The sequence below is a fragment of the Rousettus aegyptiacus genome, unplaced genomic scaffold (genome assembly GCF_014176215.1).
Source record: "Rousettus aegyptiacus isolate mRouAeg1 unplaced genomic scaffold, mRouAeg1.p scaffold_m13_p_8, whole genome shotgun sequence".
Classification (NCBI taxonomy): domain Eukaryota; kingdom Metazoa; phylum Chordata; class Mammalia; order Chiroptera; family Pteropodidae; genus Rousettus; species Rousettus aegyptiacus.
In genome coordinates, this window is record NW_023416311.1 from 95,081,076 (window position 1) to 95,090,446 (window position 9,371).

The window sequence follows — 9,371 nt, forward strand, 5'->3', positions numbered from 1 at the left end:
ACCCTTTTAGCCATATTTTGTTAAATTTATGTATCAATGATGTGTATGAATGCACAGAATGTGTGCTTATCAGATTTGCAAATGACCCGAGGCTGAGATGGAAAGTAAATGTATTAGATGACAGAATCAGAGCCTGAAAACATTTTGACAGCTTCCTTTAACAGGATGAAATTTAGTAAGGATAAAGGCAAAAGTCTACCTTAAGTAACGATGAAAAAACAAAAAAACCTGAAAACAGAGAAAAACCTCTGCTGAGCCACTTCATGTAGAAATATAGAAGATTCTTAGAAGGAATCATCGGTGATAGGGCTGCTGCAGAGGCCAATGAAGTCATAGACATGTGGAGAAAAGTAGAAAGAAGGTAAAGGTCCCCCCCTTGGCATTGGTCAAACCCTGTCTGAAATCTTGGGTAAAATTCTGGATTCCACATTTTCAGAGAGATATAGACAACTAGGAATGTAGTTAGAGACTGTCAAAGGTTCTCAAGCCTATGCTGTGAAATGAACATTTTTCCATAAGAGAAAACACCGAGGAAATAATGTTGTTGTTGTTGTTGTTTTTTTTTTTTTAAATAGTGGAAGTACCATTATTAGGACAAGAGATTTGTCTGAAATTGATTATTCTCAAAGGTTTGACTAGCATTGGTGTCAGGGAGTTATAGGGAAAACAACTTTGGCTAACTCTACGGAACAACTTAATACCCAATTCCTAATTAAGCCATGGGCTGCTTAGCCAAACACTGTGTTGTCCAATTGCTTTCCAAGAGAGGGAAAAATTCCATAAGATAAAGGCTTCATAAAAATAACAAGATACCAGTATGTACCTATTCGAATGGCTAAAATTTAAAACACTGACAAAAACAAATGTTGATGAGAATGTAGAACAACAGGAATTCCTACTCAGTTCTTGTGGGAATGCAAAACAGTACAGCCACTGTGGCAGTTCCTCACGAAACTAACCATATTTTTATTATACCATCCAACAATCTGTTTCTTTACCCAAATGAGTTGAAAATGTATGTCCACACAAAAACCTTTACTTAATGTTTATAGCAGCTCTATCCATAATTGCAAAAACTCAGAGGCAACCAAGAGATTCTTCAGAAGGTGAAAGGATGGATAAACAAACTGTGGTGTATCTAGACAATGGGATATTATTCAGTGATAAAAAGAAATAAGTTATCAAGCCATGAAAAAACATGGAAGAACCTTAAATACATGTAGCTGAGTGAAAGAAATCAGTCTAAAAGGGCTCTATACTATATGATTTTAACTATGTGACATTCTGAAAAAGACAAGACTATAGAGACACTACAAAGCTCAGGTGTTGGCAGGGTTTCCAGGGGAGGGAAGGGAGACTGACTAGGTGGAGCACAAGGGATTTTCAGAGCAGTTAAACTATTTTTTCTGCATCATATTGGAATGGTGGATACATGCCATTATATATTTGTCGAAACCCATAGACTAATATATGTACAACATCAAAAGTGAAACAATGTGAACTATGGACTTCGAGAGATAATGACGTGTCAGTGTAGGTTCATAGATTCTAAGAAATGTACCACACTAATGCAAGATGTTAATAATAGGGAAACTATGTGTAGGAGTTGCGGGGGTGAAAGGGATATATAGGAACTCTCTGTACTTTCTGTAAACTGAAAACTTCTCTTATAAAAAGGCTGCACGAGCTAGTGATGGGGTAGAGCACAGAGCTGGGATACTGGGCTGAGGTCTCTCCTGCAGCATCTACTAAGGGTCAGTAGAGATTGCGGTAGAAGAAGAGAGCTGACTTTAACATCAGAGGAGCAGTACCCAATATCAGGTCAAAAGGACACTTAGAGATCATAGACAGGAGCTATGGTTCTCTGGAGGAGTTTACAAGATGGAGTGGAAGGCAACAAGAGGCTAAAGCCTTCAAGGTGGTAAACAAAAGCACAGCAGGTTGTCATGGCTGGAGGACTCTGGTGTGGCCAGCTAATTCGAGGCATAGGGTCTGGAGGGTCTAGAGTTTCCTGTGTCCGGAGGAATTCACAGTAAACTGGGAAACTACTCTCTGTGACTTCTATACACACATATAGATATGTTTATAGATAAATAAATAAATGGAATAATTTTAGATATTGGTAAGTGCTATTAAAAATATAAAATAGATCTATGTGGTAGAAAATGACACGAACGGGGTGAAGGGAGATTAGTTTTATCTGGAGTGGTCAGGCAAGGTCTCTATGGAGGAAGATTTTAACTGATAACTGAAGGAGACAAAGAAAGCAGCTGAAGAGCCGAAGAAATAGCATGGGAGCAAATGTACATATTTTTTTTTGTATTTAATCAATGTATTATTTCCTTTGGTTGTGTGTGTGTTATGTGAATATTACAAGAGAAGGGAAATCATTAAAAAGCAAAGAAAGAAAATTATAGAAACCAAAGGTATTTCAAGGATTGAACCCAGAATTTTGCAAAAGGTTATTAGAAATTCATGAGACTCTAATACTTATCAAGAATGAAATTAGATAATTGTTTTCTGTAATGGGCCTGAAGAATGGTTTCCTAACTAACTTGGAAAAATTTGTTTATTTTGTTAAGTTAAAAAAGATAAGCAAGAGTTGTACTAATAGTTCAGGATAAAATTTCTTCTATTTTAGAATTAAAAACAATTTTGGATGGCGAATAATCTAGCACCAACTGTACACTTCTTTAAAATATTTATTTGTGAACATAGCAATTTTTTTCTGGTAAAAGAGGTGACAGGAAAAGGGCATGTTTAGGGGCACTATGAAATGACCAAGCTGTGCACACACATCGAAGCACATGAGAAAATATGGAAAGAGGGAGAGAAAAGTAGGGGTAATAGAGATTATGAGAGTAGAATATGATAGGACAGAAGAGGAAATGGAGAGAGAAGAGAAACATACTGAGTCCCTTGTAGTATGATCTGGCAAAGAGTATTTAAATCATAAACTTATGAAGAGATTTATGAATGGGTCACACAGGATCTGGTAATGATCAAAGCTGCAGATATTTTAAGTAATGTTACCTCTAAGAAATCAAAGCATCATGTTCTCTTCTCATTCAAGTTTGGGCCTCTTTTTTTCATATGTCTTTTCTGTGAAAAGGCAGGCTCTCATCAGGTTTGTGGTGTGCTATCATATATTTTAAAAGGTATAATGATGTTTTTGATTAGTAGCACTCGCCTACTACAGTTCATCTCTGAGGAAAGGGTTGTAGTGGACAACTGTTGAAAAACTATTGTGCACGATACACTATGGAACTTTCGTGTTGCTTTCGGAGTTCCAGACTGCAACTTCTGTCACATAATTTCTCTCCAACTCATACATCTGCAAATTTAAATTCAAGGAAACCCGTCCCAATACAGTGAAATTAAGTAATAATAGAAGTGGATACTAGCTACTTCAGCACAAAAGGATTTATTTTGGTCTATTTTTAGGGCTTGGTAAAACACACTGATACAAAAATACTAAATCACCAGAAAAGAAAATCAGTAGTGTTGTAAAGGATATGAGAAGGCAGAAAAGAACAAAGGACTTTTCTCCAATCAAATGCAAATGAAAATGACCTGCAAGATTTTGAAAACAGTCTTTCTCCTGACAATGAACATTTTCATGCAGTGAAATCCATTTTTGAGACTCATTAGCAAATGCTGTGATCTTGCTTATTTTCTGTAGCAGCGTCTGGTTATTTCAAATTGATTAGGAGACCTCTAATGTGGGAGAGCGAATCACTGAACTACCCCAGGTATTTCTGTAATTGGTTATCATGCTTAATTACAAATGTTTCAGCTCAACCAATTTATTCTGGAGCAGGTTTTCCTTGCCCTTCCACTGCTGCTCCTGCCAGTGCTGTTTTCTGTTTTTAGGGAGAGAAAGGACAGAGAAAGAGGGAAGGACGGAGGGAGGGTGGGAGGGATAGATATATATTAACCTTCTCCTTACATGCTTGCTTTTAAAAAAGAGCAGATTAATGGATTGCAGATTCATTCAAGGTATTCTATCAATAGTTGTAGTTGAAAATGAAAGAAATGGAAATACGTATGTATTAGTTTGTTATGGGAAGTCACTCACTGCAAACGATTACCAATCTTTTCTGATTTTATTATTTCCATTAACTAGTGCTGAGAGCTGGAAGTTCAGCTCTCTTTTCTCTCTCACCCGGCCAGGGTGCTGGCTGACCTTCATGTATTCTATCCACTTGCTCCTGAGCTCATCAGAAGTAAATGGACTAGAATAAAACAGAATATGGTTCCACAGTGCGCTGTTTGTCATCTGGTGATCCTGACAACATGAGCAAGTGGCTAGTTGTGCTGGTGTCTGGGGCTGCAGACAGGCAAACATTATCTTCTCCACAGTCTTTCATCTACAGCCTGGGGCATTCTAGAGTCAAATAGTGAGCGACAGGACTCAGGACAGGGCACTGGCAATGTGCCTCCTGTCTCAGCCCTGCTGTGAGGATATACATGAACTTTGTAGCACTGAAGAGAGATGGCGGGACCCTGAATTTAACATCTTATCATTAGAGTGAGATTTAAAAAATATGGCCATTTTTTTTTCCCCTAGGTCATTCCTAATGGAGACTGCATATCACTGGGGCCACTGCTACCTGTTAAGAAGTGTCTTCTACCTGTGCTAAGACAGATTCTCTTGGCACAAAAGCAAAATGCCCATTACCTGATGCCAACTTTGATTTCGCTCCAGGATTTTCAAATTTAAAGAGTGTTATCATTATTATCTTAAAAAAAAAAACCTTTAAATAAAGTCAGTTCTAAAGGAATTTCTACTGTTAAATTAGAGAGGTTGGATTTGATCTAGTTTGAGTCCCTATTGGTGAAATTACTGGATATTTATGGGAAGTTATTTAAAAATTTGGTGCTGGGTGAGCTCCTTGAGATAATTTAGGCTTCTTGTGCATTTTCCAGATGACAGAGATCAAAAGGAGTTAGGTGACTTTTCCAGGTATAGAACCTACTTGATATAAAAAAAGTTTTGTTTTCGTTATATTCCCAACATCCAGCATCCTCCATATTTCAAAAATTTTCTATCTACATAGTGATTTTGTTTTGCTTTCGTTGTGGCAATAGGTAGGAATTACTGATAATCTCAAAGAGTATAATTATAAGGAGTAGCATTGTAAAATTTTTCAATACTCATTTCAGAATCTAATGAAAGTATTTGCATTTGATTCTTGAACATTTGAGTACGTAGAGAAAGCAATTTTCTTTTGTGGCAAAGATACCTATTTTACAGTTCCTAGTATTTACTATCAGTGCTTCAGTAAACTTTTGTAAATCATTATTGAGGGCGAGAATTAATTTTAAGAGAAGTAGCCATTGGCAACATTCGCATAAATGTGTGAGAAAAACATTTCAAATGGGGATTATGTAGTCACTGAGGGAAAAGCTCTTCTGTTATATTAGAGCTGCCAAAAGAATTCAAACTCGAAAGATTCAAATGACAGGAAAGCAGATTGAAGCCAGTCTTCCCTTTACATTCTCTTTTCTTTATGCATTCAGAGCTCTGCATCAAGAAAACTTATATGCAAGGGGTGCAGAACAGATCCAATTATACAGAGCGCCAGCTAATGTCTGATGCTTTAAGTACTTTGCAGAGTTTCCGTAGATCGCTATAGAGTCACTTCTCAATTTCTCAAAGTAATGAGGAAAGCCTTGGAATACATTACCCCAAAACCCATAGAATGAAGTAATTAGCATTCATTGCCAATTTTATTTCAATGGCTAATTGCACTTCACACTCATATATTGATACAGAAAAAATGGACAGCCGAATAGTGTCTACTGTCATTTATTATTTGGATATGGAGAGAATAGTTGAAGGCAAGGTTTTGTTGCTCCAAAAATTCTGCAGAAATTTGCACACAGTTTGATAAAATTGCTGTGATTTATTCAAAACTAGACCTAACACAATGAGTAGAATGGGAGGAGGAGAGATTCTTGAGCAGTAGGATGGATATCCATTAATTTGAGGAGCAGGGAATGAGCTGGCATGGGTAAAGGTCGTGGCGGTGGCATTCGTGTGTATGTGTATGCACTCTGACACTTACGATGGGCCTAAATGGGTATGAACAAAGATTTGAGAAACTTTGGTACCTGTGTCCATTGAGGATGATGAACTGGGCAAATTTCTATATGAGGGACATACTTCTAGGTTTTCTCTTCTGAGTCTTAGGTGACAGAAGACGCCAGTAACCTTTGTTTGAAAACCAGAGGGCTGCAGATGTCTAGAAAATCAACTCATCCTACTCTTGTCTCTTGCATTGCCACATCAATGCAATAGGAATAAAGAGATTTGATATTTTGACCCATGGAAATTTTCTGGAGCCCTCTTTTGGGGCCTGAGCAAGAGTAAGAAACACACTAAAAATAAGAAATTTGGGGAGGATAATAGGACAAGTAAAGAATGTGTAGGTATTGTATAGAAAAGCCAAAAAGGTTTTGAGTTACCTCAAGACTAGTAAAAGTAGAATTAGAATGTCTTCATAACCCTTAGTCCTGAGGGCAAGATGGGACACAGAGAGAGGACCGGCTGTCAGGAGTTCTAACTCAGTGCTGGGATGCAGTCACTAGACAGCCTTTAGAGAAAGAGTTAGGGGAAATAAATACTTTTCCTTAACCCTCCTTCCTCCATCACATCTCATGCTGGGGCTTTCTATTGGCAGAACTTAACCAGCAAACAGAAGAGAAGGGAGTTCCTTGATGCATTCCATTATGTGTCAACACTCTGGTGTACAGATCAGGGCGTAGGTAAGGGATTCAAAAAGAAAAGGAATGTACTGAGAATGCTAAAAATGCATGCTTCATCTCATTTCATTGCTTAAACAGCCCAGGGTGGATAGTGTAAGGCAGGATTTTTAGTTGCAAACAACAGAAACCAACTTTGTCTGGCTTAAGCAGGAAAGGATATAGAGAACCTTCTGGATTTGCTGGACACTAGGAAAACCACATTCAGAGAGGACACCACTGCTCCTTACCCCGGACTTCCGTCATGGGCATTAACTGTTGTTGCTACTCCAGCCGCTGGTGCAGTTAACTTCACAGCCAGAGGTTTTTCTTCATGGATACTTTTCCTTGTTTCACCAGCAACTGATACAAACCTGAGATGTCTGCCTGCCACTGGCAGAATCTAGATCTCCTGACTGACCTTGGCTTCAAAAGAAGATGGGAGAGGGAATACTTGGCATTATTGGCTTTTTGTAGTGGGGCAGTACTTCTTACAAGAATTTTTAGGTGAGGAATTCTCCAAATTTATGAATGGGGTTTCAGTGACAGGTGGCCAAAGCGCATGACAGGTGTCTACTACAAGTAGATTTTATTAGCTCCATTTTGCAGAGGAAGATCTGAGGTTCAGAGAGGCTAAAAAACATGCCAAATTTACTGCGTTAGTTGGAAGTCAGATCTCAAGGATAGGTTTTGGCTCTTTCTACTATGTAAAAATTTTTCTCTACTCTTTTGGACAATTCAATCTGATTTCTACTTTAGTGATTTTTTTTTTTCTTTTAAAGACAGCACTGGATATTTTTTGAAAGTGTAAATGATTCTAAAGTTAACTTGGATGAAGAACTATATGAGAAAAACATCCAAAAAGAAAGAGAAAAAGAGGAGTGAGAGGAAATATGCTTTTGGAGTATTAAAATATAATGGAGTGCCATAGTAATTGAAATGGTGTGATGTAAGGATATACAGATTAACAACATAGAATCAAAGTTCCAGAAATAGATCCATATTAGTGTAATACTTCAGCATGTAATAAAAGTGGAATTTTTTAAAAATGTATTTTTTCAAATATAGTCAGTATACAGTGTTATATTAGTTTCAGGTGTACAACATGGTGATTAGACATTTATATAACTTACAAAGTGATCATCCCAATAAATCTAGTACCCGTCTGACACCATACATAATTATTCCAATTTTATTGACTATATTCCTTATGCTATACTTTAAATCCCCATGACTGTTTTGTAACTACCAGTTTGTACTACTTAATTCCTTTCCCTTTTTTTACCCACATCCCTAAACCTTCCTCCTATCTGGCATGTGTTCTCTGCAACTATGAGTTTATTTCTGTTTTGTTTGCTCCTTTATTTTGTTGTTTACATTGCACGTGTAAGTGAACTCATACAGCATTTGTCTTTCTCTCTCTGAATTACTCCACTCAGTACAGTACCCTCTGGGTCCATCCTTGTTGTAGTAGATGACAAAATTTCATTCTTTTTTAAGGCTAAGTAGTATTCATTGTTTATATGTACCACCTCCTCTTTATCCATTCATCCATTAGTGGACACCCAGGCTGCCTTCATATCTTGGCTATTGTAAATAATGCTGCCATGAACATATGGATTCACATGTATCTTCAAAGTAGTGTTTTGGGTTTCTTTGGATAAATACCTAGAAATGGGATAACTGGGTCTTTCTTGTCTCTTGGTATAGCCTTTGTTTTAAAGTCTATTTTGTCTGGTATTGGTATTGACACTCCAGCTTTTTTCGTTCGTTTGTTTCCATTTTTGTGAGACATCTTTTTTTTTAGGTGCGGTAACTCTTGGTTGATATTACAGATTGCAAGGACCTTGTCAGTTTACAATCCCTTATTTTTTATTTTATACACCTACAGCATCTGGTTTTCCTAGGTGATCTCTCATCCAAGTACTAACCAGGCCTGACCCTGCTTAGCTTCTGAGATCAGATGGGATGGGGCTTGTTCAGGGTGGTATGGCTGTAGACTTGAGATATCTTTTTTTATTCCTTTACTTTTAATATGTGTATGTCTTTTGAGCTGAAGTGAGTGTCTTGTAGTCAGCAAGACTTGTCTTGTTTTCTGACCCATTTATACACTCTATCTTTTGATTGTAGCATTTAATCCATTAATATTTAAAGTAATTATCGATAGATGTGTAGTTATTGCCATTTTATTATTCATATTTTGATTTTTTTTTTTCTTCCTAAAGAAGTCCCTCCAACATTTCTTTTAATACTGGTTTGGTGGTGATGAACTCCTTTAGCTTTTTCTTGTCCGAAAAGCTCTTTATTTGTCCTTCGATTTTAAATGTTAGCTTTGCTGGGTAGGTAGGTCCTTGCTTTTCATTACTTTGAATATTTCATACAAATCCCTTTGGCCTGCAAAGTTTCTGTTGGGAAATCAGTTGACAGTCTTTTGGGAGCTCCCTTGTAGGTAGCTAATTGCCTTTCTCTTGTTGCTTTTAAAATGCTCTTTTTGTTTTTAACCTTCGACATTTTAATTATGGTATGTCTTGGCGTGGGCCTCTTTGGCTTCATCTTCATTGGAACTCTCTGCACTTCCTGGGCTTGTATGTCTACTTCCTTCCCCAGGTTAGAGACATTTTCCA

The 9,371-nt window shown here is 37.3% G+C and overlaps 1 pseudogene; it reads right to left on the reverse strand.

The window, feature by feature from the left end:
- Positions 1-8,629: 8,629 nt before the first annotated feature.
- LOC118607379 lies at positions 8,630-8,748 on the reverse strand (annotated as a pseudogene).
- Positions 8,749-9,371: the final 623 nt, after the last annotated feature.